Genomic DNA, 19,619 nt, shown 5'->3' on the forward strand with positions numbered 1-19,619 from the left:
CCTTGTTTATTTGGTGTACACTTTTGTGACTTTGACAGTTTGCAGCTGATGTATTTATGTTTCTCCCACTTATACGTCATGATCTAACAGGGTCGCAGGGGCCAGCGTGGCAGGACCAAGAGCAGCAGGAGCACAGCTAACAGATGGGAGCCGCTTCTCCTGACCCTGATCGTGCCTTACGTGGCGGTCAGCCCTGGAAGGGATGAATGAGGCAGGACTCTTCTCACGCTCAGAGCTGAGCAGCAGAGGGTGCTTATGTTGGCCCAGCTTTGATTAGCAAGATAGACCATCAGGCATTTGGAGGACATCTGCATTTCCAGCCTAAATGAAAACATATTTATTTTGGTTGCTGAGTGTCTGGAGGATGAGGGAACCATGTGCATATGGGAAGCTTACCCTCCTCTTGGAACAAAATGATCTCAATTAAACCCAGCGTCTGCTTTAGATCAGCCGGTGTGTTAAGTATAAACCTGTGTGCTAACTTAAGGGTCCCAGGGCAGTGCCCCTACTTTGGGATCTACTATTTTTTTTTTCATCTTGCATAGCTATTCCTTTAAAACTGAAAATCATGGGCATCTGTTTAAAAATGGAGTCAGAAATGAAAACCAGCCATTGCCTCCTCCTCCTCAACCAGTCAGGCCATCACTTGGCAGCTCGCCTGACACAGCCTGGATGCTGCAGGCCAAGGCGGCCAGCGTGGGCCAGGTGGGATGTTTATAGGCACCATTCAGTGGAGCAGGACTTGTGCTAACAAGACCCTGCAGGAGCCTGGTCTCCTGACGTGGGGGATCATTACAATTTGTTGAACTCTGAAGTGACATACCTACGATGGATTAAAGGCTTTTCAAGAATTGCCTTTTAAAATTGATCATTTTACCCTTTTTAATACACAACAGACTTTGGGTTCCTGAAAGCATGGCTGTCCTAGACTGTGGTAAAGAAAGCTCACACGTAAATCAGGATTTGCACTTGCTAGTCGAGAGCACAGGGTTGGATGGGAGTTGGCAGCTCTGAGATACATCTGTAAATTTTAACTGGTCAGGACTTCTTTCCTAGTAGTCCACTTTTCCAAGTACCGATGGCATGGCCAGAAGTCAGTGTATTTCATTTCCAGAATGGGGCATGGACAGACCCTGCTGCTTCAGTAGGTGGGTAGGGAAACCATACTCCACGTACACATAGCCTTGAAGGAGAAAGTCCTCATTTCCAGTCACTAGCATCAGTGGCCATAAAGTTATCAAGAGAGGGCAGGAAGGATGGGCAGATGTTGTCACACAGAATGACACAGATGCATCTTTGGCCAGTGAACACCACTGGACACATTACTATGAACTCTTAAAAAAACCAAAATGACATTATCATTAAGAGGCATGGGCAGGTAACTGACAACAACTGCCAAATGGGGAACTTCTGAATTATCCTTGACCTTCTCCTCCCTCTTCAGTGGCATTTAACTGGTCACAAAGCCCTTTGATATCCCCTCATCTTGATCTCTCCTACCTTCTCTTTTTCATTGCTAACGCCACTGTCTTGGTTCAAATCCTCATCATCTCATGCCCAAATGACTGGGACGCCCTCCTAATTTGACTTTATTCTGACCCTGTCTCTTTGCTTCTCATAAATGTCCTTCTAAAATAAACCTGAAGTTTCTCCCTGATGCTTACACACTTTCGGAGGTTCCCTAGTATTTCCAGTTTCATGTCCGAACCTATGTATTTAACAATTGGGCCTCACCCTAAACCTTTTCTTCTGTCACTTCCCACCATACAGGGCACCTTAGGGTCTAACTACACTTGACCACTTGACACCTAAACATTTCAGACAGACCACACTTTCAAATGCTTCTGCTCTTTCTGATCATACTATTTCTTATTTCTTTATTTTTTTTTATTCCAAAGTATTAAGGGGCACAAATGCTTTTGGTTGCATGGATTGCTTTTGTAATGCCTGCGTCACAGCCGTAAGTGTGCCCATCACCCAAACAGTGTTCACTGTGCCCATCAGGAAGGTGCTGGAGGCTCCCTTCTTCCCCCTTCCCACTGTTTGATTGCCACTGTTTTCCTTTCCTCCTGCACATGTGTGCTTATCAGTTAGATGAGTACATTTGGTGTTTGTTTTTCCATTCTTTGACACTTCACTTAGACTAACGGTCTCCAGTTCCATCCCTATGCCCGATTCCTCTATTGTTCTTCTCTGTCATTGCTGCCTGATGAATTGATTTCAATAGGCAGCTGAAACACTGCTGCCCCTGAAGCCCACTCTAACTTCTCCAGGTAGAATGCCTCTCTCTTCTCCAAGGCACAGCACTTGACTCTTTGCCCTTTCATCCCTGCGTGGCAAGTGCTCCCTTAATTTGTTCATCTCTTTGACTTTCTCTCTGTGAGCTCCCTGACCTCACGACACTATACTCCAGGCCCTAACACAGGGCCTCATGGTATTGTTCAATCATGTTTGTCGGATATATAAATACGGCTGTGTAGGAAGTTATTCTGACATAGTTTTATTTGACAATCAAGCCAACTTTCATTCTGCTCTACTCCTCTCCCTCTTCCTTTCTTCTTTCTTGTATTTCTTCTGACAAATACCAACTGTCAGAACTCTTTTGGATTTTCCAGAGGAACTTGTAAGCACGGTTCCTCAGCTAACAATGAAAGACAAAGGAGCTAGTATTTCCAGAATGGTGGTATGAGCATCTTAGAGGACCCTACTACTAACGAAACAACCAGAGTTAGGAAAATTACTAAAATAAACAAACAACCATTTGAAGATTCTAGAAAATGTCCTAAGGATGCACAGCAAATAGAGAAGTATTTATCCAAGAATATCCATTAAATTTCAGTGAGAATAGGGAGAACTTGTCAGCATTTGAGTCATAACTTGCTCCTCCCCATCTGCCACCTCTGCATAACTGGAGCTCTAATCTGGGTGAGTGTAATTGAGAACACAGGCTTCTTCTCCCTCCAGTTCTGAGCCTAGGGTTACAGTACTCCCTGGGAGGGGCAGGCCACTGGCCTTTCACATGACTCTCAGCTCTGTGTTGCAGAAGCTCTTGTCCAAGTAAGAACAAATGAGAGGTCTTGGGCATTCCTCCTCTACCCAGGCCCCACCCCCCACACCTGTAAGGCAGAAACTCCACCCCAGGTACAATAGCCAACAAAACCTGGTCCTGATTGTCTTTGTCCAAGCATGCTCATAACATGATGTTTCCCTGCTAGGAGAGGAAATCTGAGAAGACAAAAGGCTACTGCTCCTTCCCAGCACTTCACTCATAGAGCATTGCTTCAAGAGAAGCACGCCACTGTCTCCAGTGTCAGTTCCAGAGCAGGGCTCAGAGGTTAGTTCTGTAAGGTGGGGAGGCAGGCATTAACAGAGAAATTTATAGCTCTCCCCAGGTAACTGACTCTATTTGGAATTGAGAATATGGGGGAGTTCAAGTCTAAAGAGATTGTTGAAAACAATGGAGATTCTGGTAGTAAGCAATTTTAAAAGGACACTGTTAGCTCCATGACACCAACAAGCTAAACTAGAACAAGTTTAACAAATATCAGCTAAAAGTTTAATAGAGAGAACCAGAAAAGGTGACAGCTAATAAGAGCCCTCCTGGGTTTGAAACAACCCTCAAAGTCTGGCCTTAAAGACCACTCCTACAACAGAGATGAATTTAATTGCATTAAAAACTGTGGTGCTATTTATGGGCAAGCATTGTTGAAAGCTGTTGAAAGCAATAAAGCAGTCAGCTGTTAATTAGTGAAGGCTAACAGCTAGGTGTGATACCAACAAAGGCAAACAGTTTAGCACAAAGATCAAGGAAAGACAAAAAGAGCCCTGTTAAACCCATTGTCATCCAAGGGTGACTGTACGCAGAAGCCCGTGCCTTCTGAGAAACAAAACAGAGGCTGTAGACTGGGGAAACAGACTTCAGGAGATAGTCCATCCAAGGTTAGGTGCGGTGGCTCATGCTGTAACTCTAGCACTCTGGGAGGCTGAGGAGGGTGGATTGCCTGAGCTCAGGTGTTTGAGACAAGCCTGAGCAAAGAGAGCCCCCATATCTACTAAAAGCAGAAAAACTAGCCAGGCATTGTGGTGGGCATTGCAGTCCCAGCTACTTGGGAGACTGGGCTAAGAGGATTGAGTTTGAGGTTGTTGTGAGCTATGGCACCACAGGACTCAATCCCAGGGCAATTGAATAAGACTCTGTCTCAAAAAAAAAAAAAAAAAAAAGAAAAATTAAAAAGATAGTTCATCCAAGTCACTAAACAAATAAATGAGCAAGTAACAAACTCAGAGGAGGGGGAGTAGGAATCAATATCCATAGCTGCTATAATATAGTATCTAAAATGTCCAATTTTCTTTTCTTTTCTTTCTTTCTTTCTTTCTTTTTTTTTTTTTTTTTTTGTAGTTTTGGCCAGAGCTGGGTTTGAGCCCACCACCTCCAACATATGGAGCCGGCACCCTACTCCTTTGAGCCACAGGCAGTGCCCTAAAATGTCCAATTTTCAACAAAGAATCATAAAAAATACAAAGTAGAAAGTGTGACACAGGAAAAATCTCTTAAAAAAATCAAAGACATTACATTATTGTCAAGAGGCATGGGCAAGTTACTGACAACAACTGCCAAATGAAAAGCAGGCAATAGAAACTATCCCTGAGAGGGCTGTGTACCAGCTTAGTAGACAAAGATCTCAAACCACTTATTATAAATTTGCTCAAAGACCTAAAGTAAACAATGCTCACAGAAGCAAAGGAAGCTACAATGCAATACTTCATCACATAGAAGCTATCAATAATAAAATAGGAATTATTAATAAGAACCAAATGTAAATTCTGGAAGTTGAAAAATACAATAACTAAAATGAAAGATTCACTATAGGGCTCAATAGCAGATCTGAATTGACAGAAGAAAGAATTAGTGAACTTGAAGATAAATCATTAGATATTGTGTAATCTGAGGAAGAGAGAGGAAAAAAAGAATTAAGAAAAAAAGAACAGAATTTTAAAGAAATGTGGTCTATCATCAGCATACTAACATATGAGTAATAGGAGTACAGGGAGAGAAGAGAGAGAAGAAAAGAGCAGAAAAATATTTAAAGAAATAGCATGAGACACCCCCAATTTGATGAAAAACATTAACCTATACATCCAAGAAGCTCAATGAATTATAAGCCGGATAAATACAAAGAGATCCACACCTAGCTTCATAATGGTTAGAATGTTGAAAGCTAATAACACATAGAAAATCTTGAAAGCAGAAAGAGAAACATGACTTGTCATATATGAGGGAATCCCAGTTAGATTAAAAGCTGACTTCTCATCAGAAGGTAATGGGATGACATATTCAAAGTATTGGGGGTAGGGAGGAAGCTTTCAATGAAGAATCTTGTATCCAGAAAAACAATTTTTCAAAAGTTAAGGTGTCATGGAAGAAGCCCAAGTGCCCATCGACCCATGAATGGATTAATAAATTGTGGTATGTGTACACCATGGAATACTATGCAGCCTTAAAAAAGATGGAGACTTTACCTCTTTCATGTTTACATGGATGGAGCCGGAACATAGTCTTCTTAGCAAAGTATCTCAAGAATGGAAGAAAAGGTATCCAATGTATTCAGCCCTACTATGAAACCAATTTATAGCTTTCTTATGAAAGCTATAACCTTATTTAAGCCCAAGAAGAAGGGGAAGGGGAGAGGGAGGGGAGGGGGGAGGATGAGTGGAGGGAGGGTAATTGGTGGGACCACACCTATGGTGCATTTTACAAGGGTACATGTTAAGTTTACTAAGTGTAGAATATAAAGATCTTAACACAATAACTAAGAAAATGCAGTGAAGGCTATGTTGACCAGTTTGATGAAAATATTTAAAATTGTATATAAAACCAGCACATTGTGCCCTATGATTGTATTAATGTACACAGCTATGATTTAATAAAAAAAAATTTAAAAAAAAGTTAAGGTGAAATAAAGACATTCTTAGATAAACAAAAATGAGAATAATTCATTGCTACATGATCTGCCTTACAAGGAATACTAAAGGAATTTCTTCAGACTATCTGCAAGCAACTTCAAACATTAATTTAAATCTACATGAAAAACCAAAGACCACCAGCAAAGGTAATTATGTAGGTAATTATAAAGGACATATTTTTTTTAAAGTTAATCTAAAAAGCAATTGCATAAAACAGTATGTATATAATTGTTTTGTGATTGTGGGACCTGTAACATATAAAAATGTAATATAATTGATAAAATAATAGCACAAGAGAGGTGGGGAGGAACAAGCTGTTTTGGAGTAAGGAAATGACATCAGATAGTAACTTGAATCCACAGGAAGAAATGAAGAGAATCTGAAATAGTAAATACAACACATAATAACCTTGATAATTATATAATTATTCTCCTTTCTTCTCTTGGTTTCTTTAAAAGACAAAATTATATAAAAGAATCATTATAACAGTGATTCCTTTTTTGAGACATTACTTTGTCTCAAAAAACACACACTTTACCAGTATAGGCCATATGTTAGCCAGGGGTCCTCAAACTTTTTAAACAGGGGGCCAGTTCACTGTTCCTCAGACTGTTGGAGGGCTGGACTGTGGGCCCTGGGATAAGTCAGCTGCTAAGCAGGAAAGGCAGCGGTGGCAAAAACACCTGGCAGGCTGGATAAATGTCCTAGGCAGGCTCCATGTGGCCTGTGGGCCGTAGTTTGAGGACACCTGTGTTAGACATTACTTTGTCTCAAAAAAGAAAGCAGGAATAGTGCTATACAAGATTAACATATCTCACTGGAATTAATGAGTATAAATATGAAGTAGAGTCTGATAAAGTTAGGATATATATTTTAAGCCCTAAGTAAACACTAGGAAATAATTCCAAAATAAGTAATAAAAGTCCTTAGAGGTATTAAAATGCTACACTAGAAAATACTAATTTAACAAAAAATAAAGCATTGAAAGAGGAATAATGAAACAAAAAAGATATAATACACAGAAAACAAAGAGTAAAATGGCAGATACAAATATAACTATATTTATAATAACATTAAATGTAAATGGATTAAAAATACAGTGAAAAGATAGAGATTATCAGATAGGATTTTAAAAAACCAGGATCCAACTGTATGTGATAGGAGACACATTTTACACTGAAAGATACAAATTAATCAGGCTGGGTCTGGTGGCTTATGCCTGTAAGCCCAGCACTCTGAGAGGCTGAGGCCAGTGGATCGCTTGAGCTCAGGAGTCCAAGACCAGCCTGAACAAGAAATGCCGGGCATTGTAGTGAGTGAAAGTAGTCCTAGCTACTCAGGAGGCTGGGGCAAGAGGATCACTTGAGCCCAAGAATTTGAGGTTGCTGTGAGCTATGACCCCATGGCACTCTGTGGAGGGTGAGAAAATGAGACTTTTTTCTCAAAAAAAAAAAAAAAAAAAGAAAGAAAGAAAGAAAGAAAGAAAAAGATACAAATTAATCAAAAGCAAAAAGGTGGAAAAAATTCTTTTACCTCATGCAAATACCTATGGTAGAAAGCTAAAGAGCCTATACTAATATGAGACAAAATAGCCTTTAAAACAAAATAAATTACTAAAAATAAAAGGGACATTTTATAATGATAAAAGTGTCAATCCACCAGGAAGATATAGCAATTCCATATAAACAACTAACAGAGATCCATGAAAGATGAAAGAAACTAACAGAATTAAATAGAGAAATAAATGATTCAAGAATAGTATTTAGAGATTTTAATACCCCATATTCAATAATGGATAGAACAACTTGGGAGTAGATCAACCAGAAAATAGAGAACTTGAACATTATATACCAACTAGACCCAGCAGACTCTATAGAATATTGTATCCAGCCATAGCAGAGTAGACATTTTTTCTTAAACACACACTTTACCAGTATAGGCCATACGTTAGACCACAAAATAGCCTTAATACATTTAAAAGGATTAAAAGTATATACAATGTGTATAGAGACTGGTGGCAAAGAAGGCCAAATGGATTATAGAGAGAGCACAGGGAAGGGCCAAGACTTGGGATATTAGGGTACAGCAAGAAGCAGGTAAGGAGACAGGAGAGGGAACTTTAGGGTTTGAAATTCAAAGTTTAGTGGTGTAAGAGCAATTTTATGTGGATAAAAGATCAAGACAATATCAGCAGTTCACAGTCTTACAGGTGGCTGAGCTATAGAATATGGCTAAGTACAACCCAAATGCCTACTTGGTAGCTCCTGCCTATTCCATAGGCAGTCACAGACTTCTCAGTAGAAGCAGTGTGGACTGGTCATTGCAGAGTGACCGATGGTTTATCCTAATGAACTGGTCTCTGAGCGTTGCAAATTGGAATCAATCCACCAGATGACTGTTCTTGAGACTCTAAGGATGATGATTAGGAGCGAGCTTTTTTCATGCTCCCCAGGTTATGTGGAGGCTGTTGAACATTCACAGGGTCAGGTGTAGAAAATAAAATATTTTAGGGCAGGAAGAGGAATAATATGTCATTTTTCACCTGAATGTGTAACCATCTCCTGACAGATGTTCCCATTATGCCAACATTTGGGGAGAAGTGTTAACTCTGTCAGGCTGGAGAAAGACCACTAAGCAGGACCTGCCTGCTAATGCTCCTGCAAAATGTGCAAGTCCCTTCCCAGCACGCAACGTGTTCCAGGGGTGTAACAAGCCCTCACTGCTCATATTCCTCCATCCACTGCCCCTAAAAACACGGGCTCCCTTATTGCTTTAAGATGATCAGATTTTCCTTTAATGGAACACCACAGAGGTCTTTTTCCCCTTGAACTTTTCATTCATTTAAATAATAAAACTTAATATTGAGCTGTGATTTGATATTACAAGGCCAGGAATGCCAAAGCAAAGACCTTGAGAAGTTTGCAATCCTTGGTCCAGCAAAAGTTAAGGATGCAATCTGGAAGTGTTTTAAATGCCAAAAAGAAATATGACACTTCTCTGTTAGGTTTTCATTTCCTTTTCTCTTGTTCTTCTTTTCCCCTGGTATCTTTTATAGTCTTATAGTTCTTTCCCCAGGTGACCTCTTCCCAGGAAAGGTTCTGCTGTACCCCGTGCGGTGCATTTGCTGTGTGTCTGTTTGTTCCCTCCTCTCCATCTCCCTGACCTTTCTCTCCATTATGCCTTGGAGGCCCACACCAGCCTTCTCATTGCTCTCCTATTTGGCCATGAGGTTGAACATTTCCCATTGTCTGGGCCAGGTGGCCTCATGGATCTTTTATACTCCTCTGGGCAAAGACACTGGTCATGTGGCCAGGACTAGACACTCCACGTCTTGAATTTACTTATTTGAGGTCATTTCCTAGGCCCTCCATTCATGAAGACCTGTGTGTTCAGCAAATGTGTACCTGTGATGGGTGTAAACTGTCCAAAGGGCCTCAGGTGTCTTAACCCTCAATGCCATCAGGAGTGGGGTAGAGGAGTATTAAAATCCTCTCCCAACACATCTGGGGAGCAGCCCAAGATAGAAAAAGTGTAAGTAACTCAAGCTCTTGCATTTCTCTCAGTGGAATTACCTCAGTTCTAGGAAAAGGGAGTTTCCCCTGTACATATACTCATGTGCCTTGGTCTTAAAAGACCTACTTGCCGAGCATCTAAATTGGGGGGACACATAATGGCCTTTATAGAGAATGAACAAACATCAAGGAAACCACAGGACGGAATCAAATTGTAAAACACATGTTCCTCTACTTCTTCCATTTTTAAAAGAAGCCACTGATGTTGCTGATCCGGGCAGGAGTAGAGAAACCTGCCCCTTCTAGGCCACACACAGCCCTCTGGATCCCCAACTGTGGCTCCCCGACTGAATTTTAACTCCACAGAACAAATCCCTTTATTAAAGTGAGGGATCCCAGCATCTATGGCACTTGAGAGTCTATTTGATGTCTGAGAGCACTGTGCCCTAAGGCAAAAAGCGGGCTAAAGGCCCCTGTGGAGCCCACCCCCATCTCCCGCTCCTCTGCTCCTCTCCTAACTTGCATCTTCTTCCCCTTCACAGGCAGACTCCTGGAAGAGCTGCCAGTGTCCTCTGGCTCCATTTCCTCATCTGCCCTTCACCCTTCATTCCACTCCAGTCTGGTTTCTGTCCTTGGCACTGCACTGACACTACCCTTCCAAGGTCATCCTTCCAAGGTTACCCACCACTGCCCTATCTTTTTTGATATCAGCAATGAATCTTATTCCCTTCTCTTGGTTCTCCCTATCTGTTCCTGCTCAGTTTTCATGGTAGACACTTCCTTAAATGCTGGCATTTCTTTCTTTCTTCTCCTTGAGCTAGAAACTTTCATAACCCTGGGTAAAAATATGATTCAAAAATTGTTACTCGGCTCGGCGCCTATAGCTCAACCGGCTAAGGCGCCAGCCACGTACACCTAAGGTGGCGGGTTCGAATCCCCAGCCCGGACCCGCCAAAACAACAATGACAGCGGCAACCAAAAAATAGCCGGGCGTTGTGGCGGGCGCCTGTGGTCCCAGCTACTTGGGAGGCGGAGGCAGGAGGCTCGCTTGAGCCCAGGAGTTGGAGGTTGCTGTGAGCTGTAATGCCACGGCACTCTACCCAGGGGGACAGCTTGAGGCTGTGTCTCAAAAAAAAAAAACAAAAATTGTTACTTTGAAAATGGCAAATGATGAATGACCCCAAAAGATTGTTGGTACTTCTGCCTTTTGTATTCTTGGGGAACTAAACACAGCTGCATGTTATAAACAAAATCTATGGTCAGCGTCAATTGCCATAGAACACCAAGCAGATTTGTGGTACTTTTGCATAATGCAAAGTCAAAAAACAAAACCAGAAACAACTCACAACTCCTCTCATGCACCCTTCCCATCCCCAACATACAGAAACATATTCTAATGTTACACTCCAGCTTTTTTAAAAAAGTATCTGCTTGGTTTTCTTGACCTTGCTGGGAAATCAAACACTCCGGGTTTTCCGCTTTTACGGATGAGTCCTGCAGAGAGCCAGCGGGATTCACACACTCTCTCTCATGCAGCCTCCCCTTTTGTTTTGATGCAACTACAGTGCTAATGCCATTTTTCTCTACTAACAAAAATGTTGGTTGCACATTTTCAATCACTAACTGAGCATTAAAAAAAAAATTTCTATATTTTAGGCATCCACAAAAAAAGAAAAAGGGTTAATACAAAATTGATTTAGGTAGAAAAGTGAGATTTTGCAGTTTTTTTCTGCGTATGTGTGATAAAACTCTTTAAGGGCATTGAGGTCTATGCTCTTTCCCTATACGTTTTCTGGTTTAATGAATGATCCATGAAGATTTGCTCCATGTTTATCTAGCGGCTTTGGGTCCTCTAGATTCAGGCTACTTACCTGTGGATATCAAATTTAAGAAGCTGGGCCCAATGTCACTGGGAAGAGATTAAATGTTGTACAATATTGTACTCTCCTTACCCTGACCAAGCAGTGTGCAAAGACTGTCAGAACGATGTATATCAAAATTGGGTAAAATGAAAAAGAAAGCGGTGAGCTTCAGGGTTATTATATTTTTTTTTTGCAAATTTCCCTCAGCTGTAAAATTTCATTCCCCACCAGCATAGGATAAATGAATCTATCTGATGTACAGGCCAACAATGAGCTGGAAAGTGGGGTTAGAATACTAGGTAATTTGTCTCTAATTTGACTTCTAGCTTGATTTTCCTTTCTCTTAAGGAGCTTCACTGACTAATTTGTAACCTGAGTATAGAGGAAACCCAGGACACATCTTTTCCAGTGAATAATTTTTCTTGTAGAAAATTCATTTGAGTTTCGATCCAGGACCATGATTCTGATCATCACAATGTCACCCACTTCTCTCCTTTATTTGGTCTCTGGAAAATCTAGTCCTTGGACGGAGGGATACTTCCTTAGAGGCTTCATATTATTTCTATGGGACTCGGTAGAAAAAGCTTGTATCTGAAAATAGGTAACAAATGGGAAGATGGTCTTTGACAAGGAAATGTTTAAAGAGACAGCTATTTTTAAGAGTTTTAAATACTTTTTTTTTTTTTTTTTTTGAAAGGGGGCCCCAACCTTTCCCCCTGGGGACAGGGCCAGTGTAAAATGTCTAAAACTACCCCCCACCCCCTGCGCACACGCGACCCTCCTGCCTCACCCCCCCAAGTAGCGGGGACCACAGGCGCCCGCCACAACGCCCGGCCACTTTTTGGTTGCAGCCATCATTGTTGTTTGGCGGGCCCAGGCTGGGGATCTGAACCCACCACCTTAGGTGTATGTGGCTGGTGCCTTAGCCGCTTGAGCCACAGGCACCGAGCCAAGAGTTTTAAATACTTAAAAATCTTTGGTTATATGTAAGTCATGATGTGTGACTAAACGCTAAGTAGGGAAAAATGATGAATAAATATATCTATTTTGGGGCTAACACATTTATTCTCAGAGCCAATTTTCTCCTTAGTAAGGAGATCCCTTTGATTGAAGGTATCCAGTAACTAAGGTAACTGGCACATAGTAAATGCTCACTAAACCTTCTTTCTTCACTAGCATGAATGAAGGATACCTTACAAACCTTGTATTTCACATTAGAATGCCAGACTGTCAGTGTCTCCTGTGAAGTGGCTGCGGTCTTAAGCTTTTCCTCTACTTCTTTCACAGAAACTGTGGGTATGAGGTAGGGCTAAATAAATACTCGGCGATGACTGTGTGTTACAATGTTGTGATTTGTGAATTTTGACATAAGGAGCTTATCTTTAAGTGGCAACTCTTAAGTTGCAGCTGAACTGCCCTGCAGTGGGCTTGTTGCTGTGTGGCATAATAACCATCCAGACACATCAGTTATTCATTTATCCCTGTATATGGATCGAGGATGACTGCTGTGACTTCAGATTACTACAAACATAACTTTATGACAGTCTGTGGCTAAAAGTGAGGACGATGTTTCTTCTCTTGAACTTTTGTGTTTTCAACATTGAATTTTTTTATTTCAAATTAATATGAGGGTAATTTTTTTTTTAGGTTGTATTGTTTTCACTGCCAAGGTGAAGTTCAAGTTGTAACTGAGCCCTTCACCCAGGAGGCGTGCTGAACACCCTCACATTGTGCACGTTAGGTAAGATCCCGCCAGTTGCCCTCCTTCCTCTCCCCAATTGCCCTCCCCTCTCACTTCTCATCCCTCCCTCTTGCTAGACTATATTTGTGTTTTCTTGTTCATGTGGGTGTGTAATTGTTTATATATTGATTTCATATTTGTATTGAGTACATTGGATATTTGCTTTTCCATTCTTGAGACACTTTATTAAGAAGAATGTGTTTCAACTCCATCCAGGTAAGCATCAAAGATGTAAAGACTCCATCTTTTTTTATGGCTGAAGAGTATATTGTCTTGTATCCATTATATACCTCTGTGATGGTTTGTTAATTCAGTCATAGGTTGATGGGCATTTGGGTTGCTTCCACGACTTGGCCTCTTGCACTTCTTAATTTCATAATTCTTTCACTTAAAATAATTTTGCAATGAGTTAAACAAATATTGGGAAGAATCTCAGTTTGGGATTCAGAAGGCCTGAATCAATGTCCTGGCTCCTCTTTGTGTGACCGTGAGTGAGTCATCTCTAAGCTTGGTTCCTCTTTTGCTATAAAATGAGTGGGAGGTAGAGATGGAAATAACTACTGTCCCTACCTCTCAAGGGTGTTCTGGGGAGGAAGTGACACCAGGAACACAGATACACTAAATTGGCTGTTAAATTCTGAACATATGGTAAAGTTATTTTTCTTGACCTGTCATGGTAAACCATGCATACACACAAGCACCAAAAATAATGACAGAAAGGAAAAGAGTTAGTGATGAAAAGTTTGTAAATAAGCTTATTTTAGATAGCTAATTTCCATCAACAGGACTGTTTGAAATATCAAGTAAGGTCCCCAGTCACATTATTTTCCTAGGTGGCTAAGACTATGTTAGGACTGTTTCCACTCACAGAGGATTTGAAATTAGGATTCTGACCTAGAATGTTGGGTTCCACCTTCTCAGTCTTCTTTTCCTGCCCCCTTTTTACCTCTCTGCTCCTTAGTGTGGACTGTCACTGCTGACTCAGTCCTGGACTAGATGTCATTTTTTGTTGGGAGCTGGGCTTGGCTTTCCGCCTTCCTGTGACTGTGGAGGCAGCTCTCACTTTCTGGGGAAGGAGGGGGGAAGGCCACCCTCATGAGGAGGTAGAGGCTTTCATGTTTCTTTTGAGCTAAGATTTCCTTTGAGGGCCTCAGTTCAGCTCAAGCACACCCATCACAAAAGCAGTCACTGCAGGTAATAGTGTACCATGGAAAGCTGTGCTGTGGTCTCACTGACAACGGTCTCTCCCTGTGCCCACCCAGCAGTAGCTTCTCATTGACTGCAGAGGACATAAAACACCATGGGCAGATGTGCTCCTGGAAACTGGAATCCCAAAATGTTCCCACAAAACAGACAATCAAAGATGCTTTGCTTGGGCCGGTGTGAGAACACGTAGGAATAACAGAGACGCAAGGACACTCAGCAGCCAGTGACAGTCTGCTCCACCAGGAGGAGCTGAGTTCTAGGGGGATTCTGACAAGGAATGAAGCTGCATGGAGCCGAGTACCCCTGTGCTAGGGCCTTATTTTGTTTCTCCTCCTGATCTACTAGTTAGCTTTATAAAAACACTTAATGATATCAGTTCAATATCACTCTTTAGATAACGCAAGAGGTATGGGAGTCCTCTTTCCCCAATCCTTCACCTTTCTGGGGATGCATCAGGTATTTCACATGGGATTCTCCTCCTTTGCAGCCTAACACAAATAGTTTCGCTCTTGCAATACTGCCTGTATTCTCTAAATACGTGTATGCGTGTGTGCATGTGTGTGTGTGTGTGTATGCAGCTTTTATGACTGCACTGTGAGCTTATCATATTTTATGCTTCTTGAGGGAAGGATCATATATAATAAGATCTATAATTTTAATAGCATGAGCATTTATTCAATCATTTACTTACTTATTCACATAAACATTTATGGGATTTGTAAATCTTGACTTGGGAAGGCTCTGGGAAGGATGGAGAAATGATGAAGTCAGCCCCCTAAGTTAAGGAGTTTAAAATTCATTGGGCCTGTAAACATAGGAAAAGATGCTCAGGCATAATGAGAGAAAAGCAGATCAGAGCTGTGCAGAGATTTCACCTATTACCTAGAAACCACCAAAGTGGCACCCCACTGTGTCGGCAGGGCTGAGAGAAAGTGGGCGATCCCAGATACTGCTGGTGGGAATGTAAATTAGTACAGAGAATTCCTCAAAGAGGACAACTCAGAAATCTCTATTAAAATTACAAATGCATGTAGACTATGATGCAGTGAGTCTGGGTCAAGATTTACTTTACAGATACACATGCACAGGCACGCGATGATATAAGGCCCCAAAGTTATTTTTCGCAGCACCAGTTATAACAGCAAAAGGTTATTGAAAAACACACTCATTGATAAGGGGCTGGCTCTCTGTGTAAGGGCAGGCCATGCAGCTGGAAAGGAGAATAACATGGGAAAATCTCTAAGGTCTACTTTTTAAAATAAATTTTACTGTGCATATTTGAGGTTTACAACATATTATGGGATACATGTTGAAAGTAAAATGGTTACTATAGTAAAGTAAATTAACACACCTATTACATCAAAGGGTACATGAGAGAAAGCCAAGTCCAGAGAAGCATGCATATAGCATGCTATCTTTTTTGTAAAAAAGGAGGAAGATAAGAATATATATTAATATTTGCTTGGGTTTGTATAAAGAAACTCTGGAAGCAGGCACAAGGTAATAATGAAAGTGGTTAGGAGTGGTGGTCAAGGGCAGGTGTAGAGTTCCAGGTGGGAACGGGATAGGAGCACAGGTGGGAACATAACCATTCACTGGATACCTCTGTATATTGTTTTGATTCAAGGGATCCATGGATGTATTACCTTTCCAAAATAGAAAATAAATATGTTTTTAAGATTTTGTCGAGGAGATACATTCACGTGCCAACAATATTTATGATATATATTGTGCCTTATTTTCTAATTAAATTTAACACTTCTTGAATGATGAATTACATAAGAGCCTTTTAAACCAATCACTCAGTTTCTCCCTCTCTAATTTCTCTTATAAATCCTTGCCAGATCAATCTTCCAAAGACCCCATTAGACGAATTGCCAGAAATGACTCCTGGTCTCTGTAGCAAGTTCAAACACCTCTGTTTGACTTTTAGGCCTCTCCACAAACTCACCTCACCCAATTAATACAAATTAATATCCACAGCTGAGGTCTCCAACAACGTCATTTTCTCCCATTAGGCTGGGCTCATCATTGTTCTTGAACATTTCCATCTCTGTGCCTTTGCTTGAGCGACCTCCCCTTTAGGGGGCGACTCCTACTCTTCCCTCTGCCTATCCTGAGCCTCCCTGTTTTCAAGGCCACTTCCTCCCCCAAAGGCTGAGTTTTGATATACCAATCCCTCCATGGTATTTACTGTGACCTCCATGGTATTTACTGTCAGTACTCCATGCTTAACTCACACTCTGAAGAGAGATAGTTACTTCCTTAGAGATAAAGACAGCGGAAGCTTTACATACACAAACACACATACCCACTGGGACCCTTGGCAGGCACCAAAGTCAACCACACACATCTACAGCTTTCTGGGTCCTACTAAGAAGTTGTCCAGGTCACAGCTGTAAGAAATGGCTAGACCCCAACCCATCTCCTACTTGATGCTCTGAATGAAGCTTTAGGGACACTGAGCCAAATTCTCAGATTTCTGTTAACTATTTTGCATAACACACACCTTACCTTGGACTCAACTGGAATTCAAACACTAGTAGTTGTGTCTGATCCCATGTGGCTCCTGCTACCACCAGAGGAGGGAAGAGCTTTGAGACTTGAGACCTCCAAGAGAGAAGATAGTGTCTGTTCCTAGTCCTTTTAAGCCCATGTCTGCGCCCTATGGAGCAAGATTGCAGGCTGAGCCCAGAGACAGTTCTACAAGAGGCTGAGAGGGCGGGGGCAGGGTAGTGGCAAAAGCCAGAGAAATGTGGATTATTTCTGTTGGTAACCTCATCTCCATTTCCCCAGTAGGTGACACCTTGAGAAATTCACTTGATATTTATTAACTAGCTTCTCACATAGTTTTGGAGCACATAGTTTGAGTGACAGAATTTTAGAACTAGGGTTAGGAATGGCTAGGACGTTGCATCCGGAGAGCCGACTCCCTTGCACCGAAGGGTAGTGGCTGTTCGGAGTCTCAGTGAGAAAGATTTTGAAGTCCAGTCTGGCTCACTGGGAGAGAAGACCATGATCTGTTACAGATGTCTGCAAGGACTCACGGTGTGAGGACATGGTTTCTGTGGAGTCTTGCTCTTATGTTACAGACAAAGAAACTGGCACCTAGAGAAGAGAAGTGACTTGTGCCAGGTCTCGCTACCAAACCAGAAGCCAAACTCAGGCTCCTTCTCTCCCTACCCAGGCTGCCTCCTTCCCAGTCAGGTTCATTGTTTTGTAGAAGAATAGAAAAGTAAGGATAATCAAAATAACAAATGGTCCCAAACCTTGATTGTAGTCAAGAATTTTTATCTTCCATCCCTTTCCTCTCCCTCTGCAAAAGCGACTGAGAGTTTTTCAGAAAATAGTCAATGTATTTGAGGCAGTTTCCTCCTGTCTCTCTAGCTCTGTGCCTTCCTTATGGGGAGAAGGACCAAAGAAAACTGATGGTGCCCATCAACTTGTGTGCACCAAGATCCTTTCCTCTCTGCAACTGCTGTTTTCCTGAAGCCCTTTCTTCCATCTCTGGCATGTGCAACTCACCAGGTCTGCCTCTGATTTCTGCAGCTGGGCTTAGGAGGCAACAGCGACTTTTTAAGATTTCCCACCTGACGCATCACATTATGAGTCATCACACTGGGGTGTACCTTTGTCTGACATGCCAGGTTTTCTCTGCTAGCATTTTAAAAGGCAGGCTTTCACTCATGATAACAATTCAAAATTTAAACTAGTGCACTGCCAGCATCTGAAATAGATCAAGTTTGACCCTAACAGTAAGGGTACAGGCACTTGAATGTTTTGCTGCTCTTCCAGGCCCTTATCCAGGATTCAAAGAACTTCGGGGACTGTTACCGTAATATCCTGGATATTAGCCCTAAGAGAAAAGAAAAATGGAAAAACCCTACCAGCATTTCAGCATCAGTAAATGAAATGCGAAAGGCTCTGATGGAAGACAAGCATCTAAAAGTGACATTTATTTCTCAGACTAGCTGTTCTGTTCATTCCAAAACATATTATTAAATTCTGACTGAGGGTCAGAAACCAAGGATAGAAGCACGAGGCAAGCCATATTCCGTGCTTTTCAATTCCTGGAAAGTGAGGCAGGCCATAAGCACACACAAACAGGTGATTTCTGCACAGAGTGACAAATGATAATGAAAACCAGCACCAAGTTGTGCTATAAGAACAGTTACAAAAGTGACTTAAAGGGACTTACAGTGGTTATCATTCATTCTGCACGTACATGGGCATGTGGACATTTTCATGTCATCTCCCTATTATAATGTTAGGGACACATTTTCAATTTATTTGTTTGCTTATAGGGTTTGCTCTGTGGCAAGTGTTTAGTAAATACAGTGGAACCCCTGGACAGTGGCCAACCAAGGGACTGTAACAAGCTGGCCAGCATATGGAGTGGTCAACATTAGGAGCCAGGCCTGTTGTCCTGATACATCCACGTGGTGCATGTCCAGTCTATGAAAATTAGGTCCACTTAAGGAGGTGGTCAGTGTAGGGAGGTGGTCAATGATAGAGGTTCTACTCTGTTTTGTAAAATTTTGTTAGGAATATTTTGTAAATAAAAGTACCTTTAGCTACAATTTCTCATTTTTCCTATGTTTGGCAAGTTACTTTTGGGACACCCTGTATTTATTGAATAGAGGTTACCTGGTCAAAGACAAAAACATAGAGAAGGCTTAGACTGATAAATAAATACATTGGTTTCCACATTCAAAGAGATTATAGTTCTGTGAGTGCAGAGACATAATATGATAAAAGGTCATAAAATCGACATAGAAAATGTACTGTAGGAATGCAGGGCCAGGAATGATCGACTCTGTTTGGAGGGACAAGGAAGGTGGTGAGGGAGAGGGAAGAGCACGGAACGGCATGGAATACGATCACATACATGTGAGAAACAGTGGGTGACGGGTGGAAGCAGAAGCTGGAAATGTAAACAGGCCAATGTCATCGTGTGGACCTTGAACTTTATTTTCTAGGTTAGAAAAAGTCTGTTGTTAATCGATGGTTGAAAATGATGAATGTCAAGGGTTCCAGTGTGTGAAAATTTGGCAATATTACTAGTTAAGTAATTACTGAGAGCCACCTGGACTGTAAACTTTGGTACTAGTTTTCTCTGCATTAGCTACCTTCCCCTTGGTAAGGACTGGGCCTGTGTATGTAAAGGTATCACTACTGAAAAGATGCTCAGTCTACACCTGTGACCGCCATCGTCTCTGCCCTCCTCAGGCTCTGGGTGCCTCCACCAGGGAAGCCACTTCCCATTGTACACCACTGCCTTCTGTGGCCCTCTCTCTGGTCTCTCCTCTGCACTCTGGCCACTCCTATCAGAAG

At 41.7% G+C, this 19,619-nt stretch overlaps 1 protein-coding gene across 1 annotated transcript in view; it reads right to left on the reverse strand.

Annotated features, from left to right (window-relative positions):
- Positions 1 to 19,619, reverse strand: part of KIF6 (kinesin family member 6) — a 334,925-nt gene that overhangs the window by 103,820 nt on the left and 211,486 nt on the right. The window lies entirely within an intron of this gene.

This window comes from Otolemur garnettii, unplaced genomic scaffold (genome assembly GCF_000181295.1).
Source record: "Otolemur garnettii isolate 467f Iridium unplaced genomic scaffold, OtoGar3 scaffold00031, whole genome shotgun sequence".
In the NCBI taxonomy this organism is placed as follows: Eukaryota; Metazoa; Chordata; class Mammalia; order Primates; family Galagidae; genus Otolemur; species Otolemur garnettii.